This window comes from Microtus pennsylvanicus, chromosome 15 (genome assembly GCF_037038515.1).
Source record: "Microtus pennsylvanicus isolate mMicPen1 chromosome 15, mMicPen1.hap1, whole genome shotgun sequence".
Lineage (NCBI taxonomy): Eukaryota > Metazoa > Chordata > Mammalia > Rodentia > Cricetidae > Microtus > Microtus pennsylvanicus.
The window spans coordinates 60,484,901-60,498,800 of NC_134593.1; positions in this window are offsets into that span (position 1 = coordinate 60,484,901).

The following is a 13,900-nucleotide window of genomic DNA, read 5'->3' on the forward strand; positions in this document are numbered from 1 at the left end:
AAATATGGCAAAGAGGTTAAGGATAAGGGTGGGAACCATTGGTGCTGGAGTGCCAGGGGAATTTGAGAGACCTCATGCGGGTTCTGGTACTAGAGCTCAGATACTCCGAAAGAAGAGAAAGTGTTCAGGACCATTGTTCAGAGTTGGCTCTTTTTGTTTAAAATTGTCTGTTTTTCTTTTTGTATAGGCATTACTTCACACTTTTCCCAAAGGATTCTCTTTACCAAAGAGTTTACTTGAGAACCTGATGCAATTAGGATACTCTGGCTTCAGCTGAAAGAAACCCAGTTTAAATAAGGCCAAACAAAAGACACACAGGTGCAAAAATCTTCATTTGTCGGAGAACTGAAGATGTGAATATGCTTGGACCACAGAGACAACTAGCAACAGGTCTGCCAAAGGAGACAACACATTCTAATCCTGCATCCTTTCCTCTCTGTGCACTTATATATTCCCCTATCTCTTTGATTATTTTCAGTTCCCAATGTACTAGTCTACAAGTAGAGAACGAAATCACATAAGCTTTCAAAGTTTGAGTACTACAGTTCTGACAATTAGAAAGCAATAGAAGCTGATACTTAAACTTCTAAAATTCTCAGGAGGAATCTAATGGATAAAATTGAGGGGAGTACCTGAATCTGGATTTATAAATTGAGAAGTGACCCGGAAAGGGATGATCAATTTTCTGTTTATATATGGCAAGATAATATATCCCATTTATTAACTGAGACATTAAATCAGGCCTAGCTATGAATGTACTTGGCAAGTACAATTCAAGTGTACGTTCATTCATCTTTATGTAAAAGAACTGTTCATAGATAATCTAAGACACAAAGATAAATGACTTTCAAGCCACTGTGATTCCTCTGGAAAAACCCTGACCATCACATTTACATACAGACATATCAACAGATTCAAGGTTTACCAGGACTCAAGTGGTGAGATAAAAGAAATAACCTGGGATTTTGTCCACTTCTTGTAAGCATAATTGCATACTTTACTAGTTTATAAAATAATAGATTCAAAGGAATCTTAAGGCTATCATATTAGGGTAAAAAAATATAAGCTTGCATCAAGTTAAACATACCAATATCTGCAAACAGATTTTCTATATCGAGTGTTTCACATACAGGAAATAGAAATGAAACTGACAATTTTCTGAATGGAGGGGAATAATTCTAAATCTATTCTATATCAGGACTACCTTAATATATAGTACACAGCAATGTTCCAAAAACTTAGTGAGATTGGAATATTAGAATAATATGACTAAGTGAGATTAAATAACCAAATCCGTTGCTCTGAAGAGCATACCATAAATCATACCCATAAGAAAAAATTAAAACAGCACCTAAATTCATACATGCACACATACACACACAAACACAATTCTGTGTAGTCTCCTTTATTAATATTGGGAACACTAAGTCACACTAAAATTCTTAAAGACAATGGAGAAAATGTACCTCCATATTTGCAAAGACCATATATTAGTACTTCATCAGCATTAGCAAAGAAACTGAGTCCATCATAAGAGAAACTATAGTAATATCGATTTCAGAGGCATCTTGTGTCAGAAATGTTATCTCAATAGTTAAATGACTACAATGATGTTGAGAAACATAAAAGTCAAGAAAGATTATTGTACCTAATTTGGTGTGTAAGCGTGGAAGTATTTTAGTCTAGTGACCAGAAATCTGCCTTGAATCACTGAAACGAAAAGTCCTTAGCTTTCCATTGACGGCCATAGTTGTGCCAATTTCACAGAACTAGGATTCCATGTGACAAACACAATACAGTGATGAAGACATATATATTTATTAATTCATCCAAAGACTGATGGATTGTTCAATAAGAGGGGTTTCTATGAAAAGACAACTATAGGTCACTGTTTTTCTAACAAACTGAATGTCTAGAGGGAAAACATTTTCCCTTACTAGTATAGGGATTTGCAGAGATGAGATGAGCAAAGAAGCACTGGATACTTCCAATGTTCACTTGACATAAAGTAGAGTCATTTTGTAAGAGCTAACCTCAATTCAGAAAAATGTCACAACATGATTAATCTGTGGGCAAGCCTGGGGTACATTTTCTTGATTGATTGTTGATGTAGAAGAAACCAGCTCCCTGTGAGCACTGTCATTCTGCATAGAGAGTCCTGATTTCTATAAGAAAATGGGCAAACAAGAGAGCAAGTTGTGCTCCTCTATGTACTCTGCTTTCGTCCCCCCACCAGTTTCTAACCCAACTTCCTATTCTCACTTCCTTTGGTGAAGTACTGTGATAGGAACCTGTAATCTGAAATAAATCCTTTCCTCCCCAAGGTTCTTTGGGTTGTAGTGTTTTATCACAATCATAGCAACCCTAAGAAAAGAAAAGTGTAAGCTTGTGTCTTTTTCATAGTGAGTGCACTTATTCCCCTTAGACTTTAGATCTTACCTTCATGATTTTTGTCATAACGGTGATTTTACTGGAAAAAAAGTAATTGGCATGACCAGAGCTGCCCCACCAAAGAAACTAATAATGACACAGCGGACCTTGTTTGCCCCACAAAGGATTTGAAAGATGCATGTGGTGATTTCTAGGACATCCATATTTGGACTACTTCCCCATTCAGAAGAGACATGTGTGTGGTTTGGAGAATAATGTACACTAACCCGTATCATAACTTTAATCTATTAATATTTCTCAACATAGAGGCTTATTCCCATATGGTTTTATTTCTAGATTAAACAGATGTTTTTCAATTTGGTGCTCCATTATCTATCCTGTCAATGTACTTTTGTGCTACTTAGTAGAAGCCACAAAACCACAAATTTCAACTGGAGAATCCAAGACATATATCTTTCCTTTCTATGGTGGATTTGTATCAAGTCATTAGCTCTGAAATGGGACTAGTTCACAGGAAACATGTTCATCTTTCCCTCCACAAGTCCACAAGATATCATGTTGTTCCAGTACATTGGTATCTATTCATCAGTTCAAGAAATGTGGGGTTTGTTCTTGTTGTCGTTTTGATTTTTTATTGTTGTTAATTGTTTGGGTTTTTTTGAGATGGGTTTTCTGTGCAACTTTGGAGCTTGTCCTGGCACTTGCTCTGTAGACCAGGAGAGCCTTGAATTTATAGAGATTTGCCTGCCTCTGCCTCCCGAGTGCTGTGATTAAAGGTGTGTACCACCACCACCCAGCAGAAACTTGGAAGAAATCACCCTGTCTAATTTATCAATCACACTTCTCTGTTATAAAGTATAGAAAATGAGCTAAGCCAATTTCAAGAATATAACATTGTGGTTGCACAGTTAAGATATAAGATACAATGAAACTTCTCTTCTAAGATGTAAACCATACTGTATATATCTGACATCGTCTATAACTGAAATTAATTATGATACAAGTTTCTTCATAATATGAAAGCAGTATCTTTTTCTTAAGATATACTACTTTTACTCTGTCCAAAAATATATAAAATAAAGCTTCCACATGTGAGTGCATCCCAGAATGAAGCTCTGATGGATCTGACTACACAAGCAGCTGCTTCACTACTTTAGACTTATAAACCAATGAAAGCAATAATATTAGAAGACCAGTGTGTTTGTCTGGCCTCTGTCAATGAACTGTATTATCACCTTTCAGTTTGGAAAATAAAGTCTTTCCATTCTCTATATTAAAAATGATTTTCACTGCATGGTGATGGATGGTGAGGCAAAAGCAGGTGGATCTCTGTGAGTTCAAGGCCAGCCTGGTATACAGAGAAAGTTCGAGGACAGATTAAAAAAACTACACTGAGAAATCCTGACTCTAAACAACAATTACTAAAAAAGAACACTTACTGCTCCTGCAGAAGGCCCATATTCTTTTTCCAATACCTACACATAAGCTCACAGCCATCTGTAGCTCCACTTGCAAGTATTTATACCTTGTTCTGGCCTCCATGAGTACTATATGTCTGTGGTTCACAAACAGACATGTAGGAAAAATTAAAACAAAAAACATTTACAATTTTAGCAATTTTACTTGATTTACTCTTGGGCTCTGTATACTGATTTCTTACTAATTACACAGCAAAGTACCAGAAGATATAAACTTCTTCATGTAATTCTTAGAAAATGGTGATCTCTGTCCCCCAACAAAAATATGGTCAACACCGAGGATAGGATTTCCCCCTGCTTTGACACCAGTCTTCCCCTTTCCACAGATACCCTGCTTGTGATCTCATGAAGAAAATAGCCATGATTCAAGGTTGAGAGTTACCATAAACTTGGGTCATTACGTGCAGTATTATCTAGTCCTTGAAGAACCAATTGTAGACATACAAGGCAGTGCTCCAGAAGTAAATGAAAATCATACATACAGACCTGGCTCAAGCAGGCTCCCATGATAAGTCAGTCGCATGAGAAAGTGGCCTAAAAACTCACATTTCCTCCTAGAGCTACTTACTTTCATCATCTGAATTCTAAAGCAATGACTTCACTGGGTACATACCATTAAAATTGGAAAGAAAAGGAAAATTTTTGACCTGCTTCTGCCTGGGAATCGACAACATGTAAACCTTAAGTACTTTAGGTCCTTTGCTGAGAAAATGGATAGCGTAGCAGGGCAACTTGAATATGATTCTTTTCCGTTTACACGGGACCCTGTATTTTTCTTACAATAACCTCAAACTTTCCTTGTTATCATTTAATAAAGAATAGAAAATCTATAAAATTATTGATTTTACTTTTACTAATTCTCAGATCTTCAAACTTCTGAAATTGCCATCTTATCTGTAAAATGCAATAACAGCCTATAAATGCCTAGCAACAGACACTAGAATATTATGTTCTTCATGACAATATTTAAGCCAGACTACATATTTGTCTAAGTCCGAAATATTTGAGTGTTTTTGTCCTTGTTGGATAAGGTCTTCAAATATTTTTGTGAACATTCACCTATAATTTCTGAGCTTTTTACTTTTCATGTATTCTTTATTCTCTACTTTAGCTGAAACAAATTGCTATTGAATTGTCCATTAACTTTTCTCAGCAATTGTACTTTCTTAAAAAGAAAGGAAAGAAAAAAAACAAATTCACAATAGCTCAAGGTAATGCAAGCAAATATTACCAAGTGTTTTTAGAAGCTCTATTACATAACAAACAGTGAAAGAAAATTGGGCTTAAAGAAAATTAAAGTACTAGCAATAAAAGGTCTTTGGCAAGAAAATCTCTGCTGAAAGTTAATGTGTTATTTTTGAAATAAAGGATGCATCTGTTGTACCGATTAAGGCCTCTCTTTTAATTAAACATCAGCAAAACAATTAGAGTATGTTATCCTTACTTTAGGAGTATAACTTTAGAAAGATAACAGGAAAAGGAATGAGTTAATGAACAGAAATGAGACTAACAGGAATAATGAGATAACAGAAATTAGAAAGTGATGTCAAATTTTTTCCACATATTAGTTCCTGTTTATAAAACATGCTGAAGAAAAATATTTTTGAAATAATAATATTAGCAATATTAAATCTATATGAAATCAATCTATGTAAAGTCAGTTTTCTCACAGTACATAATATAATGCATAGGAGTCGTCTTGAATATTTTCTTCATCAATATTAATACTTTAATGTGTTTGATGATTATTAATATAAATGCTATGTAGGAAGATTTACTTATGTGACAAAGTTAGAATACAAAATACCTGCCTTTTACCCATGGGTAAGAATGTGAAAGAGCATAAATATTTTGAACTAATTACTATGATTAAGGAATTGAGTAGTTAACAATATTTAATAATTTTATTATCCTATGAGAAAAAAGGTAAAAATTAGTTAAAATTTCATTTTTTCTTCATAAACCTTCCTGACTGTTTCTCTTAGTTCCAAAATTCTTTCTCCTTCTTCCTTATATTTATCTTTTTTTATTTTTCTTTTAGTCTTCTCTATGAGCTAACAAGAAACAGTTGGTTTTTAGACTTAGTTTCTTAACAACTAAGACTTTATGAGAGACAGCTGTGTTGGCATACCATTTACATCCAGATGTAGGGAAGCAAGAGGCTGATACTTGCTAGCTTGCTGCCATCATGGAATGTGGGATTCCCCTCTGTATGCTGTGAATATCATTGGTCAAAAATAGCAGAGCTATATAAAAAACAGATCTAGGAGGGGAAAACTAAACTGAATACTGGGAGAAAGGAGGCGGAGTCGGGAAGAAGCCACAGAGCTGCTGCCAAAGACAGACGTGTTGAAACTTTGCCGGTAGGCCACAATCTTGTGGTGATACACAGATTCATAGAGATGGGTTAAATTAAGATGTAAGAGTTAGCAAAGAAGAAGCTAGAGCTAATGGGCCAAGCAGCTTTAAATAATATAGTTCCTGTGTGATTATTTTGGTTCTAGGTGTTTGGGAAACAAACAAGCAGCTCCCCTTTAACAATGGAATACATAGTAAACTAAAAATTTCCTGGGCAAAATAAAAAGGTCCACTCTCTCAAAAAAGAATAAAAGTCAAGAAAAAGTAAAATGTCTTCTTCTTAGCATCCCTTAGTTTCCCCCAATCTTTTGTGTTCGGATCTCTCTCCTCCATGTAATATGTCTATTTGTCCTATCCTTGTTTAGATTGTGCTACGGCACCCATTTTGTTTTGGGAAGATGTCATGAGTATCATTTAGGAGATATAGTCTCACAGAAGACTTCCTGTTTCTCTGACTATTATAATCTTTTCACCCCATCTTTCTAGATATTTCCTCAGCCTTAGAAGCAGGATGTGAGAAAAAGTAAGGGGATGGCGTACATGGGACGAGTGGAGAAGGAAAAGTAAGGATGTATATTGTATAATTATATTTATACTTAAACCATATAAATGCCCCATTACTTATTCTAACTAAAAATTAAAAATGTATTGGTGCATCTTTTCAAAATTATTTTTTCATTAAATGCTGAGGAATATACAGGCTTAGTTAAGTTGGTCAAGTGTTTGCGTATCAGACATCAAAGATGGGGTTTAATCTTCAGGATCTGCAATCAGTCATGGTGGTAGCTGCCTTTAATCACGTCATTAGGGAGATGAAGATAGAATGATTAGATGTTAAAGTTCATCCTTAGTTACTAAGTTAGTCTGAAAAAAACCTAGGACACATTAGGTTGTGTTTTAAAAAAGTAAATGTGCTACGGAAGTGTAGGATAATGTATGCTAAACTGAAGCTTAAATACAAGCAATTGACTGAAAAGATGATAAATATTTTAGTCCTAATTTTGGATTTGGTGATCCCTCAGATCATATTTATTTATTTATTGGTAAACAGATGTAACTTTGTTTATTAAAACTGGTAGTGAGAAATGTTGAATTTTCTGAGCTGTTGCCAAACTTGGAAACTTAATCAAAGTCTTTGAACACTAAAATAGTCTCCCTTTATGATATGCAGTCATTGAGTTGCTTCCAGAGTGCGATTGGTTTGATGGTAGATTAGAGGAGGTTAGAGATCAACCACTGTAGTCAGCATATCACAGCTGCAAAGGAAGAGAAAATTAGAGCAAAGTTGGGTATGAAGTCTAAACATATTTTAAAGGCAGAATTCTCTAGATTACAGATAAACAAAGATAGCATGAGTACAATTTAAGATAGAAATGATGACAGAAAAAGGAAAATTAAGAGGAGATCTGGGAGATAAAATCAGATGATAAAATTCAGAGCTTAATAAGGAAGGACTATATATATATGTACACACACACACACACACTCACACACACACACACATATATAGAAAGAGAGGTGGTCTAAATTATTATATAATAGGTATGTCCCCATCTGCTACAAATCATACATGATATTACACATGTTGGATGTTACAGAAATAGTTTGTATCATTTGTGCTAAGATTTAAAATAATTTTTATGATGTGTTTTACTCAGCAAAATATGGAGTTTCAAGTGGCCCAAATTAGAATTTTGACAAAACTTAGCAGAAATGCCATGAGAAAGCTGCTTAGAGCACTTCTATTTACAGAAAGGGAACCATGAGGAATAAATTGATGTGGGCGGCCAGGCATCTTCAGGGTTAGCAACCTTAAGATTGTTTTGGCCAGACTGTGCATAAGCCCATATTTCCCCTATGTGATGTAGAGAAAGGAATTATAACACTAGCATAGGATTATGTTTCCATTGTGCTCAAAAGTGAATAACTAACTGTCCTACTCAAACAATGAATATTATTTACCATCCACTGGTGTATTTTGTAGGGTAAGAGGCCGGCCAACAAAACCCACTGCTGTCCTAAAACCAGAGCAAGTGAAAGAAATATGCATTGACACTGAAAATGGAGCAAAAAAAAAAAAAATGTTTTTTTTTTTAAGAGGGGGGAGAAGTAGTGAAAGAAAAACAATTTGGCACTAAATCCTTGCCCAACTCTGCCTCAGGCTAACTAAACTCACCAATCCCTGAGCAGGAAAACTATCCAATCCCTAAGCAGAAGATCTCCCTGAGGAAACTCTCTCCCTAAGAAGCCTATAAACCCCTCTGCCTGTTCGGCTGGTAGCTGTTCTTTCCTACCTTGACAGAGGAAGCCATTCTCCTGGATTCCTCCTTCCACCATAGATATCTTTCTTAAAAGATTTTTGGGTGAAGATCTTCTTTCACTGACTTGGGGAAAAAGAACTTTTTGCTAAGAAGTTCCATTACGGGGGTTGAGCAGAGAAACCAGAAGAAGCACTTACATCTCCTAGCAAACTTCCTTGGGAGTTGAACAGAAAAAGAAACTTGTCACTTAAGCAGGAGGAGATTGCTCTGTTCCTGCAGCGGCTTCCCTTATAGCAGGATGAAGCACCTTAGGCAAGATCAGAGCAGAAGAGGCAGAGAGTTGTGCTAGGACATCCCCCTGTAATGGTCTCTCTTGGAGAGAGGCATGACTGTTACATCTTTTGGGAGATCATCCCTCACTACACCCCAGCTTCGGGTATTGCTGAAACAAGTCAGGATGTGTTTCCTTCCAGAGCTATTCTATTGCAGCTCCAACCTCCAGAGCAGGCCCTTTGCAGCACCGGAGATAGACTGACTTCCCGACAAGTCAGGATGACACTTGCATATTTATATAACAGAATATATCATATATCAGTAAAATATGTGTGTGGTGATAAAACACCTCTGAGACTGAAAGCAATTCTCTGTCATCTCTTCATGACTTTGAGAAGTGCAATCCTTTGTGGTATGCCATGCAAGGTTTTATCACAGGTCTCAGAACAAGGTTCCCTTCCATTAATGTATCCTCACAATAGAGGAATACTAAGCAATCTCTGTTGAACATAGTGAATAAATATGTGATCTAGAATTTAAATGAAACTTTCAATGATGTACCTTCTTGCTTTTATTTGTTAGAATAAACTTATGAACTATTTTACTGTGTATTATTTTTATAATTTTTAATATGATATCATAAAAATCTAAAATTTTTTTAAGCAAAAATCTCACTGTCTTCCCCCACAGTACTTATTCTTGAACATAAGCATATTTGTAATAAAGAACAGAACAATAAATTTGACCATATTACTATGTTCACTCATTAAATAAATAAAACTATGATAGCAGACATTAGGTAATATAGGCAGTTTTTATACTGATCTTAGTACTATACCATTATTTTTAAGTTGGTTATGGAAATTTTGATTTATTTCTTAATTTTGGTATAACATTTTATGACCTTGCATAATATAAAAACCATTTAAAGTTTAGAAAAGAAGTTGATATCTATTTACAGTAAAAAAAAAAAAAAAAGATCTAATGTGTTTTGCTATTTCAACCCATTTGCAAATAATGATGATTGGCACTCTTTAGAGTAAAAATATTTGCTCTATTTTCATATTACGTCAGTGTTCAGTGTTTGTGTGGATACGCTGTCTTGTTTTATATGACTAAGGATATTGAATAAGAAAATATTCGTTCTTTAGAAGACACAAGAGATGGATCCTGTGAGGAAGCTCCTAGAATAAAGGCACTTGTCACCAGGCCCGAAGACTGAGTTCAATCTCATGATCTCCATGGTGGAAGAAGAGGACCAACTCCACAAAACAGTCCTCTGCCTCTCCATGTGTTGCTCATGTGCACACATATAATAAACACAGGCATTCACACACAAAAGCATATGTACATGCAAAGGAAGCACATACACACATGGAGTTAATAAAAATAAAAATGTAGAAATTTTCAGACCAGAAATACATAAATCAAACTATTGTGCATGTGGATTTTGATAAAATGCACATTTACTTGTGTCACTGAGCATCTGTCTGTTCATTTTCTTTTCATTGTTTTTTGCCTAAAACCTTATTTTTAAAGAAGCACATTTTTCTCTATTTTGAGTGACTAATTCTTGGTTATATGCCTCACCTGTTGGTGCAAATGTTCCTTAACTACAAAAAAATTGATTATTGATCTATGGGGAACATTTCTCACCCCAAGTCATTTCAGAGAAAGGAACACAGAAGGTGTATGAAGCTCTGCGTTGCTTCCCTGCAGCAGACTTCACAGCCTTGACATTAACAGAAAGATTGGAAGTGTAGCTGCAACCTCCGGGCTAGCTTCCCTGTTTTTAAATGGCCTGAACTGGAAATGTAGAGGGTCATCTGAGAATATTTCCTGGGTTAATCCTCAAAATTGACTGGGAGATATAGAAAAACGCTGAAATGGCTGAGATGCTTCACCCTGTCTGCCATAAGAGTCAGTGCAGGGAGTTGTTGGGTGAAATGTTTGTTTGGAATGCTCTTCTTATGGGTGGCCTTTTGGAAAAAGACTGGTATTTCAGGTAAATCACAGGAACATTACGCTTATTTTTAAGGTCTAGACAAATATGCCCGCTAAAGACATGAAACATAATGTATTAGTTCTAAAATACATGGCCAGAGGTTCTTTCTTCTTAAACATTTACTTGAGCTGTTTCGATCATCTTGGCTTTGGATTCATTTTACCCCCACATAGAAAACTTATCTATTCATAATATTGCAAAATAAATTATTTTAATGAAATTATCCCTGATTATATTTATGTTTAGGCCAGAAAAAGTTTAATATAAATTCTTGATTATTTCAGATTAAAAGAAACTTTTAAAGATGTCTTAAGAACTTGATAAGCCATGTTATTTTCATTTGAAGATTACAAAAGATGGTGGCTATTAACTATAGAATGATGAAGATAAAATGATCTTTAATGAAAGGTGCAAATAAAATGATCTGTTTAAGCTTTAGTAGAATGTACACCACTGCTTAATTGGCTTCAAGAAAAATGAATGATGGGAAATGACAATCGAATGCCTTGGCACTACTCTCTTTTGTACTTTTCATAAAATTTTGCTCCAAGAATATACCTAGTGTGAAAAAGTACAGTTCTGTCTGAAAAAGATAAAAACCTCCACTTATTTCTAAAGTGTTTCCCCCTCCAGGAGTTAGCAATAAAGCAGTGAGTGGAAGAGGAGATAACAGAACCGAGAAACAGTGCTCCCAAAATATTTATTAAAACTGGAGATTTATTGATGTAATAGATTCTTCTGTGCAACATAGGAGTAATTTTAAAAAATAAATTACAATGGTAACACTTAAAAATAATAAGCACATAGAAAAGAGCATATTTTTGTTCAAAATGCTTTTCATGTATTATAATTTATAGCCATAAGTTTCATCACTGTTTTCTTTGATGTTGACTAGGAACTTCCACTGCAAAGTGTTTATTTTTAAAGAATAAATGGGAGAGATACTGCTTTCATATTTTTCCATTATCCAAATACATTACAGATTTGATGGAGCTGAGATTCCAGTCTAAATAGGTTGGACGTGTAATCAATTTCAAAACAAATATGCTTTTTCTTTGCTTTAAAAAGGATTTCTTTTCCAACTAAGGAACTAACTAACTATAGTAAAAAAAAACCTGGAATTCATCTTAAAAGTCTAATAAAATAATAACTTCAACTGCATTCATGAAAGTCCCAATGTGTGCTTATCTTATTTTGAGTGATATATGCAGATAAGTATGGCTATGTGTGAAAGACTCTTCATATTATGTATTAAAACAATATATATATTCTTGGTTTTTAATAAAGAAAATAGTTGTAGATTTGAATTTTTATCCAGTGAGCTTTGTAAAAGTGAATAATAACTTGGGAATGAATACCATTTAAAATTCCTTTTATCCTATTTTCCAATAAAATCACTTTAAATTAACTTATGTCTTGTAGACTTGCAATTTTTAACTATAAGATATAAATCATTTATGAGATCCTCATAAGTATCACATTTCCAAAGTTTCAGGGGAAGAAAAAAAAAGGGACATGTCGGGCTCTCATTCACTCACTGTCCGTCTTTGACTTGATCAGAACTGTTTTGTTTCTCAGTATGTCGAACATAGCGGACAATGAGGACTACTGAGAACTCAAAAACAATGGCAAGGGGGTTTTGATGCTACTGCACGTACTGGCTTCGTGGGAGCCTAGGCAGTTAGGATGCTCACCTTTCTAGACGTGGATGGAGGTGGGGGTTCCTTGGACTTCGCACAGGGCAGGGAACCCTGATTGCTCTTTGGGCTGAGGAGGGAAGGGACTTGATTGGGAGAGGGGGAGGGAAATGGGAGGCGGTGGCAGGGAAGAGACAGAAATCTTTAATAAATAAATAAATTTAAAAAAAAGAAAAAAAGAATCATTCTCTAGATTACCTTCTTTTTTATGCCAAAACACACAAAGCATGTTCCAAGAAGTCATGTGTTCATAGATAGAACATTAGCAGGAAATAAGTGCAGTCACTTTTAAGTAGTTATACATTACTGTAAGAATGGGGCATTTCCTGGGAGACATTTTTAGTGTGAATTTTGCCTTTAAAAATTGCCCTGCCAATACCTTTCCAGTATAAATGAAAAGATGATGCAAATTATATCTTATAACTAAATCCTCTGTAATATCCACACAAGAAAACTGGAAAGGTCAGAATAGTATTTACTGTTTTACAATTTATATAAAATAATAGATTGAATCTTAGCTTCCCATTTGCATTTGACAGGTAATATGTTGATAATAAAAGATTCCAGAATCTTACTTTAGAATTCACACAATAATCTGACATCAATGTCACAGTCTCATTTGCCTCTTATTTGCTAACACTTTCAAAACTACTGGTACAGAAAGGTCTATTCATACCCTGCTTCTGTTATTACAGCCGAGAATCCACATCTTGCTGCACTCACAAAAGAAAGCCTGTCTCACATATAAAAGCAATGCAGTTAATGAAATAATTGGCTTAAAATGTTGTACTTGTATGTTCATTGTAAAGATTTTTGCAAACATTGTAGCTTTTAGGATGTCATGCAGGGTGTCATTTTAGAGTGTACTGTTATTTCAAGAAATGGTGTGACAGATTTAAAGCTTTTAGTATTTCCCCTTATTTATCAGGCATATATTCCTTCACAATTTTTGTTATTGAACATACTTTTTTCAGCTTTTTGAGGGGTGGATTTAGAGACTTTTAATGACTGCTGCTATTTCCTTGAGGGTTATAGGTCTATTTAAATTGTTTATCTGGTCTTGATTTAATTTTGGTAAGTGATATTGTTTGGATAAATGCCTCATGCCGGCCCTTGGCATCAGCATCCATATATCTAAAGAGTTTTGAATGTTCTGGTGGAAGTTCCACCCCTAACCCCCTCCCTTAGGAATTGCCTCAGTCCAGACTCTGCTCCTAAAAATGCCTTTCAAAGGATGACCCCTCTCCAGAGATGCTCAAAACCACTCCCACAGTGTTTTTAAATTGCCCCCCAGAGAACAAACAGGTGTTCCTGTCTTCCATTCCTGTCTTCACTCTGGGAGTGCTGGAAAGTCTTTCGGGAGCATGTGTATCCATTAAACCTGGGCTTTTTTTCTAATTAGGTTAGATTTAGTCTGATTTGGATTATTCCATTGAT